Source organism: Crinia signifera, chromosome 3, assembly GCF_055691185.1.
Source record: "Crinia signifera chromosome 3, ASM5569118v1, whole genome shotgun sequence".
NCBI lineage: Eukaryota > Metazoa > Chordata > Amphibia > Anura > Myobatrachidae > Crinia > Crinia signifera.
In genome coordinates this window covers 276,461,527-276,471,526 of record NC_139219.1, presented here as the reverse complement: position 1 = coordinate 276,471,526, position 10,000 = coordinate 276,461,527, and the positions used below count along the sequence as shown (strand labels likewise).

The 10,000-nt window shown below is 39.8% G+C and overlaps 12 non-coding genes across 12 annotated transcripts in view; 3 read left to right on the top strand and 9 right to left on the bottom strand.

Moving 5' to 3' along the window:
* TRNAS-AGA (transfer RNA serine (anticodon AGA)) overlaps positions 1 to 8 on the bottom strand; it is an 82-nt gene extending 74 nt beyond the window's left edge. Inside the window, exon 1 of the tRNA in view lies at positions 1 to 8. This exon is cut by the window's left edge and continues 74 nt beyond it. This is a non-coding gene — a tRNA (tRNA-Ser).
* Positions 9 to 2,310: 2,302 nt separating this feature from the next.
* On the bottom strand, positions 2,311 to 2,392 carry TRNAS-AGA (transfer RNA serine (anticodon AGA)). Its single transcript has one exon. It is a non-coding gene; the product is annotated as a tRNA-Ser (tRNA).
* Positions 2,393 to 2,547: 155 nt separating this feature from the next.
* TRNAF-GAA (transfer RNA phenylalanine (anticodon GAA)) lies at positions 2,548 to 2,620 on the top strand. The gene has a single exon. It is a non-coding gene; the product is annotated as a tRNA-Phe (tRNA).
* A 424-nt stretch (positions 2,621 to 3,044) lies between these two features.
* On the bottom strand, positions 3,045 to 3,134 carry TRNAY-GUA (transfer RNA tyrosine (anticodon GUA)). Its single transcript is given in 2 exon segments — positions 3,045 to 3,080; positions 3,098 to 3,134. It is a non-coding gene; the product is annotated as a tRNA-Tyr (tRNA).
* Positions 3,135 to 3,987: 853 nt separating this feature from the next.
* Positions 3,988 to 4,077, bottom strand: TRNAY-GUA (transfer RNA tyrosine (anticodon GUA)). The gene is given in 2 exon segments: positions 3,988 to 4,023; positions 4,041 to 4,077. It is a non-coding gene; the product is annotated as a tRNA-Tyr (tRNA).
* Positions 4,078 to 5,388: 1,311 nt separating this feature from the next.
* TRNAS-AGA (transfer RNA serine (anticodon AGA)) lies at positions 5,389 to 5,470 on the bottom strand. Its single transcript has one exon. It is a non-coding gene; the product is annotated as a tRNA-Ser (tRNA).
* Positions 5,471 to 5,625: 155 nt separating this feature from the next.
* On the top strand, positions 5,626 to 5,698 carry TRNAF-GAA (transfer RNA phenylalanine (anticodon GAA)). Its single transcript has one exon. It is a non-coding gene; the product is annotated as a tRNA-Phe (tRNA).
* Positions 5,699 to 6,122: 424 nt separating this feature from the next.
* On the bottom strand, positions 6,123 to 6,212 carry TRNAY-GUA (transfer RNA tyrosine (anticodon GUA)). Its single transcript is given in 2 exon segments — positions 6,123 to 6,158; positions 6,176 to 6,212. It is a non-coding gene; the product is annotated as a tRNA-Tyr (tRNA).
* Positions 6,213 to 7,523: 1,311 nt separating this feature from the next.
* On the bottom strand, positions 7,524 to 7,605 carry TRNAS-AGA (transfer RNA serine (anticodon AGA)). The gene has a single exon. It is a non-coding gene; the product is annotated as a tRNA-Ser (tRNA).
* A 155-nt stretch (positions 7,606 to 7,760) lies between these two features.
* Positions 7,761 to 7,833, top strand: TRNAF-GAA (transfer RNA phenylalanine (anticodon GAA)). Its single transcript has one exon. It is a non-coding gene; the product is annotated as a tRNA-Phe (tRNA).
* A 424-nt stretch (positions 7,834 to 8,257) lies between these two features.
* TRNAY-GUA (transfer RNA tyrosine (anticodon GUA)) lies at positions 8,258 to 8,347 on the bottom strand. Its single transcript is given in 2 exon segments — positions 8,258 to 8,293; positions 8,311 to 8,347. It is a non-coding gene; the product is annotated as a tRNA-Tyr (tRNA).
* An 852-nt stretch (positions 8,348 to 9,199) lies between these two features.
* TRNAY-GUA (transfer RNA tyrosine (anticodon GUA)) lies at positions 9,200 to 9,289 on the bottom strand. The gene is given in 2 exon segments: positions 9,200 to 9,235; positions 9,253 to 9,289. It is a non-coding gene; the product is annotated as a tRNA-Tyr (tRNA).
* Positions 9,290 to 10,000: the final 711 nt, after the last annotated feature.

The window sequence follows — 10,000 nt, the reverse complement described above, 5'->3', positions numbered from 1 at the left end:
ACAACTACTGAATAAACCATGTACTAGTTTCACAATAGATTGTCTATGGATTGAGATGCCTGCAGTCAGAAAGTGAGGATGTATTATATTGACCCAAATACACCCAAAACTTCATTTTCCTTACATTTTGTCCCGAAAAACGATTGCAAGACCAAGGGAGCTTGAAGAAATAGCTCAGTTGGGAGAGCGTTAGACTGAAGATCTAAAGGTCCCTGGTTCGATCCCGGGTTTCGGCATTGTGGAAGATAATATTTTTCGACATAAAATGCAATTTTGCAACAAAAAGCTTACGTTTTCAGGCTTCAAACTTTAAAATCATATTTACAAAAACATTTTTACAAAAATCACTTTGCCACAACCACTGCTTATGTCTCTCAGTAGCCAACTCCAGTCCTCGAGAGCTACCAACAGTTCCCATCTTCCAGACAACCTAGCTGCTGCACAGGTGCACTCATTACTCACTAACACATTTTAAAAGATCCACAGGTGGAGCTAATTACTTCACTTGTGATTCTGTGAGGTGAGCTGGAAAACATTAACTGTTGGTAGCTCTCGAGGACTGGAGTTGGCTACCCCAGACTTAGAGAATGCTTTATACTCTGTATATTTTGAGTTTGTAAATTGCCAAAAATTGCCATCTGAGCAAAAAATAAAAACAACTCCTTCGAGCCGGAATTGAACCAGCGACCTAAGGATTTCTACACCAATCATCTCTACAGTCCTCCGCTCTACCAGCTGACTAATTAATAATTTCTATTCAGTGTGGCTGCTGAAATTGACTGGTGTCAGTCTTAAGGAGGGGAAGAGAATGTGTGTAAGAAAAAGAGAAAACAAGCTGGCATTCAAAAGATTTTGATGCGCTAACAAACATGGATTTCTAGTCCATCGCCTTAACCACTCGGCCACGACTACTGCTTAAGCCTTGCTGTATTTTCACAATAGATTGTCTATGGATTGAGCTGCCTGCACTGAGAAATTGAGGATGTATTGTATTGACCCAAACACACCCAAAACTTCATTCTCCTTTACATTTGATGCGCTAATGGCCTGAACTCGCTATGGGCATCACAGATTTCAAGTTTTTAAAAACTTGCAGAAAAGAGAAAACTTAAGGCGTTCGTAGTCGGCAGGATTTGAACCAGCGCGGGGAGACCCCAATGAATTTCTAGTCCATCGACTTAACCACTCGGCCACGACTACTGAATAAACCATGTCCTAGTTTCACAATAGATTGTCTATGGATTGAGATGCCTGCAGTCAGAAAGTGAGGATGTATTATATTGACCCAAATACACCCAAAACTTCATTCTCCTTACATTTTGCCCCGAAAAACGATTGCAAGACCAAGGGAGCTTGAAGAAATAGCTCAGTTGGGAGAGCGTTAGACTGAAGATCTAAAGGTCCCTGGTTCGATCCCGGGTTTCGGCATTGTGGAAGATAATATTTTTCGACATAAAATGCAATTTTGCAACAAAAAGCTTACGTTTTCAGGCTTCAAACTTTAAAATCATATTTACAAAAACATTTTTACAAAAATCACTTTGCCACAACCACTGCTTATGTCTCTCAGTAGCCAACTCCAGTCCTCGAGAGCTACCAACAGTTCCCATCTTCCAGACAACCTAGCTGCTGCACAGGTGCACTCATTACTCACTAACACATTTTAAAAGATCCACAGGTGGAGCTAATTACTTCACTTGTGATTCTGTGAGGTGAGCTGGAAAACATTAACTGTTGGTAGCTCTCGAGGACTGGAGTTGGCTACCCCAGACTTAGAGAATGCTTTATACTCTGTATATTTTGAGTTTGTAAATTGCCAAAAATTGCTATCTGAGCAAAAAGTAAAAACAACTCCTTCGGGCCGGAATTGAACCAGCGACCTAAGGATTTCTACACCAATCATCTCTACAGTCCTCCGCTCTACCAGCTGACTAATTAATAATTTCTATTCAGTGTGGCTGCTGAAATTGACTGGTGTCAGTCTTAAGGAGGGGAAGAGAATGTGTGTAAGAAAAAGAGAAAACAAGCTGGCATCCAAAAGATTTTAATGCGCTAACAAACATGGATTTCTAGTCCATCGCCTTAACCACTCGGCCACGACTACTGCTTAAGCCTTGCTGTATTTTCACAATAGATTGTCTATGGATTGAGCTGCCTGCACTGAGAAATTGAGGATGTATTGTATTGACCCAAACACACCCAAAACTTCATTCTCCTTTACATTTGATGCGCTAATGGCCTGAACTCGCTATGGGCATCACAGGTTTCAAGTTTTTAAAAACTTGCAGGAAAGAGAAAACTTAAGGCGTTCGTAGTCGGCAGGATTTGAACCTGCGTGGGGAGACCCCAATGGATTTCTAGTCCATCGCCTTAACCACTCGGCCACGACTACTGAATAAACCATGTCCTAGTTTCACAATAGATTGTCTATGGATTGAGATGCCTGCAGTCAGAAAGTGAGGATGTATTATATTGACCCAAATACACCCAAAACTTCATTCTCCTTACATTTTGCCCCGAAAAACGATTGCAAGACCAAGGGAGCTTGCCGAAATAGCTCAGTTGGGAGAGCGTTAGACTGAAGATCTAAAGGTCCCTGGTTCGATCCCGGGTTTCGGCATTGTGGAAGATAATATTTTTCGACATAAAATGCAATTTTGCAACAAAAAGCTTACGTTTTCAGGCTTCAAACTTTAAAATCATATTTACAAAAACATTTTTACAAAAATCACTTTGCCACAACCACTGCTTATGTCTCTCAGTAGCCAACTCCAGTCCTCGAGAGCTACCAACAGTTCCCATCTTCCAGACAACCTAGCTGCTGCACAGGTGCACTCATTACTCACTAACACATTTTAAAAGATCCACAGGTGGAGCTAATTACTTCACTTGTGATTCTGTGAGGTGAGCTGGAAAACATTAACTGTTGGTAGCTCTCGAGGACTGGAGTTGGCTACCCCAGACTTAGAGAATGCTTTATACTCTGTATATTTTGAGTTTATAAATTGCCAAAAATTGCTATCTATGCAAAAAATAAAAACAACTCCTTCGAGCCGGAATTGAACCAGCGACCTAAGGATTTCTACACCAATCATCTCTACAGTCCTCCGCTCTACCAGCTGAGCTATCGAAGGATGCTGTAGGTTCTCAAATATGTTATTATATGCTCTTTAATATAGCTTTAAATGTTTAGCTAAATGAGTGTTGTAGGAATAATGTGAATATTCTATTGTTTATAACCATTTGACAACCTTTGTTTAAAATTGGGCTTTGAAAATTAATTTCTAATTAATAATTTCTATTCAGTGTGGCTGCTGAAATTGACTGGTATCAGTCTTAAGGAGGGGAAGAGAATGTGTGTAAGAAAAAGAGAAAACAAGCTGGCATCCCAAAGATTTTAATGCGCTAACAAACATGGATTTCTAGTCCATCGCCTTAACCAATCGGCCACGACTACTGCTTAAGCCTTGCTGTGTTTTCACAATAGATTGTCTATGGATTGAGCTGCCTGCACTGAGAAATTGAAGATCTAAAGGTACCTGGTTCGATCCCGGGTTTCGGCATTGTGGAAGATAATATTTTTCGTCATAAAATGCAATTTTGCAACAAAAAGCTTACGTTTTCAGGCTTCAAACTTTAAAATCATATTTACAAAAACATTTTTACAAAAATCACTTTGCCACAACCACTGCTTATGTCTCTCAGTAGCCAACTCCAGTCCTCGAGAGCTACCAACAGTTCCCATCTTCCAGACAACCTAGCTGCTGCACAGGTGCACTCATTACTCACTAACACATTTTAAAAGATCCACAGGTGGAGCTAATTACTTCACTTGTGATTCTGTGAGGTGAGCTGGAAAACATTAACTGTTGGTAGATCTCGAGGACTGGAGTTGGCTACCCCAGACTTAGAGAATGCTTTATACTCTGTATATTTTGAGTTTGTAAATTGCCAAAAATTGCCATCTGAGCAAAAAATAAAAACAACTCCTTCGAGCCGGAATTGAACCAGCGACCTAAGGATTTCTACACCAATCATCTCTACAGTCCTCCACTCTACCAGCTGAGCTATCGAAGGATGCTGTAGGTTCTCAAATATGTTATTATATGCTCTTTAATATAGCTTTAAATGTTTAGCTAAATGAGTGTTGTAGGAATAATGTGAATATTCTATTGTTTATAACCATTTGACAACCTTTGTTTAAAATTGGGCTTTGAAAATTAATTTCTAATTAATAATTTCTATTCAGTGTGGCTGCTGAAATTGACTGGTGTCAGTCTTAAGGAGGGTAAGAGAATGTGTGTAAGAAAAAGAGAAAACAAGCTGGCATCCAAAAGATTTTGATGCGCTAACAAACATGGATTTCTAGTCCATCGCCTTAACCAATCGGCCACGACTACTGCTTAAGCCTTGCTGTATTTTCACAATAGATTGTCTATGGATTGAGCTGCCTGCACTGAGAAATTGAAGATCTAAAGGTACCTGAATCGATCCCGGGTTTCGGCATTGTGGAAGATAATATTTTTCGACATAAAATGCAATTTTGCAACAAAAAGCTTACGTTTTCAGGCTTCAAACTTTAAAATCATATTTACAAAAACATTTTTACAAAAATCACTTTGCCACAACCACTGCTTATGTCTCTCAGTAGCCAACTCCAGTCCTCGAGAGCTACCAACAGTTCCCATCTTCCAGACAACCTAGCTGCTGCACAGGTGCACTCATTACTCACTAACACATTTTAAAAGATCCACAGGTGGAGCTAATTACTTCACTTGTGATTCTGTGAGGTGAGCTGGAAAACATTAACTGTTGGTAGCTCTCGAGGACTGGAGTTGGCTACCCCAGACTTAGAGAATGCTTTATACTCTGTATATTTTGAGTTTGTAAATTGCCAAAAATTGCTATCTGAGCAAAAAGTAAAAACAACTCCTTCGGGCCGGAATTGAACCAGCGACCTAAGGATTTCTACACCAATCATCTCTACAGTCCTCCGCTCTACCAGCTGACTAATTAATAATTTCTATTCAGTGTGGCTGCTGAAATTGACTGGTGTCAGTCTTAAGGAGGGGAAGAGAATGTGTGTAAGAAAAAGAGAAAACAAGCTGGCATCCAAAAGATTTTGATGCGCTAACAAACATGGATTTCTAGTCCATCGCCTTAACCACTCGGCCACGACTACTGCTTAAGCCTTGCTGTATTTTCACAATAGATTGTCTATGGATTGAGCTGCCTGCACTGAGAAATTAAGGATGTATTGTATTGACCCAAACACACCCAAAACTTCATTCTCCTTTACATTTGATGCGCTAATGGCCTGAACTCGCTATGGGTATCACAGGTTTCAAGTTTTTAAAAACTTGCAGAAAAGAGAAAACTTAAGGCGTTCGTAGTCGGCAGGATTTGAACCTGCGCGGGAAGACCCCAATGGATTTCTAGTCCATCGCCTTAACCACTCGGCCACGACTACTAAATAAACCATGTCCTAGTTTCACAATAGATTGTCTATGGATTGAGATGCCTGCAGTCAGAAAGTGAGGATGTATTATATTGACCCAAATACACCCAAAACTTCATTCTCCTTACATTTTGCCCCGAAAAACGATTGCAAGACCAAGGGAGCTTGCCGAAATAGCTCAGTTGGGAGAGCGTTAGACTGAAGATCTAAAGGTCCCTGGTTCGATCCCGGGTTTCGGCATTGTGGAAGATAATATTTTTCGACATAAAATGCAATTTTGCAACAAAAAGCTTACGTTTTCAGGCTTCAAACTTTAAAATCATATTTACAAAAACATTTTTACAAAAATCACTTTGCCACAACCACTGCTTATGTCTCTCAGTAGCCAACTCCAGTCCTCGAGAGCTACCAACAGTTCCCATCTTCCAGACAACCTAGCTGCTGCACAGGTGCACTCATTACTCACTAACACATTTTAAAAGATCCACAGGTGGAGCTAATTACTTCACTTGTGATTCTGTGAGGTGAGCTGGAAAACATTAACTGTTGGTAGCTCTCGAGGACTGGAGTTGGCTACCCCAGACTTAGAGAATGCTTTATACTCTGTATATTTTGAGTTTGTAAATTGCCAAAAATTGCTATCTGAGCAAAAAATAAAAACAATTCCTTCGAGCCGGAATTGAACCAGCGACCTAAGGATTTCTACACCAATCATCTCTACAGTCCTCCGCTCTACCAGCTGAGCTATCGAAGGATGCTGTAGGTTCTGAAATATGTTATTATATGCTCTTTAATATAGCTTTAAATGTTTAGCTAAATGAGTGTTCTAGGAATAATGTGAATATTCTATTGTTTATAACCATTTGACAACCTTTGTTTAAAATTGGGCTTTGAAAATTAATTTCTAATTAATAATTTCTATTCAGTGTGGCTGCTGAAATTGACTGGTGTCAGTCTTAAGGAGGGGAAGAGAATGTGTGTAAGAAAAAGAGAAAACAAGCTGGCATCCCAAAGATTTTGATGCGCTAACAAACATGGATTTCTAGTCCATCGCCTTAACCAATCGGCCACGACTACTGCTTAAGCCTTGCTGTATTTTCACAATAGATTGTCTATGGATTGAGCTGTCTGCACTGAGAAATTGAAGATCTAAAGGTACCTGGTTCGATCCCGGGTTTCGGTATTGTGGAAGATAATATTTTTCGACATAAAATGCAATTTTGCAACAAAAAGCTTACGTTTTCAGGCTTCAAACTTTAAAATCATATTTACAAAAACATTTTTACAAAAATCACTTTGCCACAACCACTGCTTATGTCTCTCAGTAGCCAACTCCAGTCCTCGAGAGCTACCAACAGTTCCCATCTTCCAGACAACCTAGCTGCTGCACAGGTGCACTCATTACTCACTAACACATTTTAAAAGATCCACAGGTGGAGCTAATTACTTCACTTGTGATTCTGTGAGGTGAGCTGGAAAACATTAACTGTTGGTAGCTCTCGAGGACTGGAGTTGGCTACCCCAGACTTAGAGAATGCTTTATACTCTGTATATTTTGAGTTTGTAAATTGCCAAAAATTGCTATCTGAGCAAAAAATAAAAACAACTCCTTCGAGCCGGAATTGAACCAGCGACCTAAGGATTTCTACACCAATCATCTCTACAGTCCTCCGCTCTACCAGCTGACTAATTAATAATTTCTATTAAGTGTGGCTGCTGAAATTGACTGGTGTCAGTCTTAAGGAGGGGAAGAGAATGTGTGTAAGAAAAAGAGAAAACAAGCTGGCATCCAAAAGATTTTGATGCGCTAACAAACATGGATTTCTAGTCCATCGCCTTAACCACTCGGCCACGACTACTGCTTAAGCCTTGCTGTATTTTCACAATAGATTGTCTATGGATTGAGCTGCCTGCACTGAGAAATTGAGGATGTATTGTATTGACCCAAACACACCCAAAACTTCATTCTCCTTTACATTTGATGCGCTAATGGCCTGAACTCGCTATGGGCATCACAGGTTTCAAGTTTTTAAAAACTTGCAGAAAAGAGAAAACTTAAGGCGTTCGTAGTCGGCAGGATTTGAACCTGCGCGGGGAGACCCCAATGGATATCTAGTCCATCGCCTTAACCACTCGGCCACGACTACTGAATAAACCATGTCCTAGTTTCACAATAGATTGTCTATGGATTGAGATGCCTGCAGTCAGAAAGTGAGGATGTATTATATTGACCCAAATACACCCAAAACTTCATTCTCCTTACATTTTGCCCCGAAAAACGATTGCAAGACCAAGGGAGCTTGCCGAAATAGCTCAGTTGGGAGAGCGTTAGACTGAAGATCTAAAGGTCCCTGGTTCGATCCCGGGTTTCGGCATTGTGGAAGATAATATTTTTCGACATAAAATGCAATTTTGCAACAAAAAGCTTACGTTTTCAGGCTTCAAACTTTAAAATCATATTTACAAAAACATTTTTACAAAAATCACTTTGCCACAACCACTGCTTATGTCTCTCAGTAGCCAACTCCAGTCCTCGAGAGCTACCAACAGTTCCCATCTTCCAGACAACCTAGCTGCTGCACAGGTGCACTCATTACTCACTAACACATTTTAAAAGATCCACAGGTGGAGCTAATTACTTCACTTGTGATTCTGTGAGGTGAGCTGGAAAACATTAACTGTTGGTAGCTCTCGAGGACTGGAGTTGGCTACCCCAGACTTAGAGAATGCTTTATACTCTGTATATTTTGAGTTTATAAATTGCCAAAAATTGCTATCTATGCAAAAAATAAAAACAACTCCTTCGAGCCGGAATTGAACCAGCGACCTAAGGATTTCTACACCAATCATCTCTACAGTCCTCCGCTCTACCAGCTGAGCTATCGAAGGATGCTGTAGGTTCTCAAATATGTTATTATATGCTCTTTAATATAGCTTTAAATGCTTAGCTAAATGAGTGTTGTAGGAATAATGTGAATATTCTATTGTTTATAACCTTTGACAACCTTTGTTTAAAATTGGGCTTTGAAAATTAATTTTTAATTAATAATTTCTATTCAGTGTGGCTGCTGAAATTGACTGGTATCAGTCTTAAGGAGGGGAAGAGAATGTGTGTAAGAAAAAGAGAAAACAAGCTGGCATCCCAAAGATTTTGATGCGCTAACAAACATGGATTTCTAGTCCATCGCCTTAACCAATCGGCCACGACTACTGCTTAAGCCTTGCTGTGTTTTCACAATAGATTGTCTATGGATTGAGCTGCCTGCACTGAGAAATTGAAGATCTAAAGGTACCTGGTTCGATCCCGGGTTTCGGCATTGTGGAAGATAATATTTTTCGACATAAAATGCAATTTTGCAACAAAAAGCTTACGTTTTCAGGCTTCAAACTTTAAAATCATATTTACAAAAACATTTTTACAAAAATCACTTTGCCACAACCACTGCTTATGTCTCTCAGTAGCCAACTCCAGTCCTCGAGAGCTACCAACAGTTCCCATCTTCCAGACAACCTAGCTGCTGCACAGGTGCACTCATTACTCACTAACACATTTTAAAAGATCCACAGGTGGAGCTAATTACTTCACTTGTGATTCTGTGAGGTGAGCTGGAAAACATTAACTGTTGGTAGCTCTCGAGGACTGGAGTTGGCTACCCCAGACTTAGAGAATGCTTTATACTCTGTATATTTTGAGTTTGTAAATTGCCAAAAATTGCCATCTGAGCAAAAAATAAAAACAACTCCTTCGAGCCGGAATTGAACCAGCGACCTAAGGATTTCTACACCAATCATCTCTACAGTCCTCCACTCTACCAGCTGAGCTATCGAAGGATGCTGTAGGTTCTCAAATATGTTATTATATGCTCTTTAATATAGCTTTAAATGTTTAGCTAAATGAGTGTTGTAGGAATAATGTGAATATTCTATTGTTTATAACCATTTGACAACCTTTGTTTAAAATTGGGCTTTGAAAATTAATTTCTAATTAATAATTTCTATTCAGTGTGGCTGCTGAAATTGACTGGTGTCAGTCTTAAGGAGGGGAAGAGAATGTGTGTAAGAAAAAGAGAAAACAAGCTGGCATCCCAAAGATTTTGATGCGCTAACAAACATGGATTTCTAGTCCATCGCCTTAACCAATCGGCCACGACTACTGCTTAAGCCTTGCTGTATTTTCACAATAGATTGTCTATGGATTGAGCTGCCTGCACTGAGAAATTGAAGATCTAAAGGTACCTGAATCGATCCCGGGTTTCGGCATTGTGGAAGATAATATTTTTCGACATAAAATGCAATTTTGCAACAAAAAGCTTACGTTTTCAGGCTTCAAACTTTAAAATCATATTTACAAAAACATTTTTACAAAAATCACTTTGCCACAACCACTGCTTATGTCTCTCAGTAGCCAACTCCAGTCCTCGAGAGCTACCAACAGTTCCCATCTTCCAGACAACCTAGCTGCTGCACAGGTGCACTCATTACTCACTAACACATTTTAAAAGATCCACAGGTGGAGCTAATTACTTCACTTGTGATTCTGTG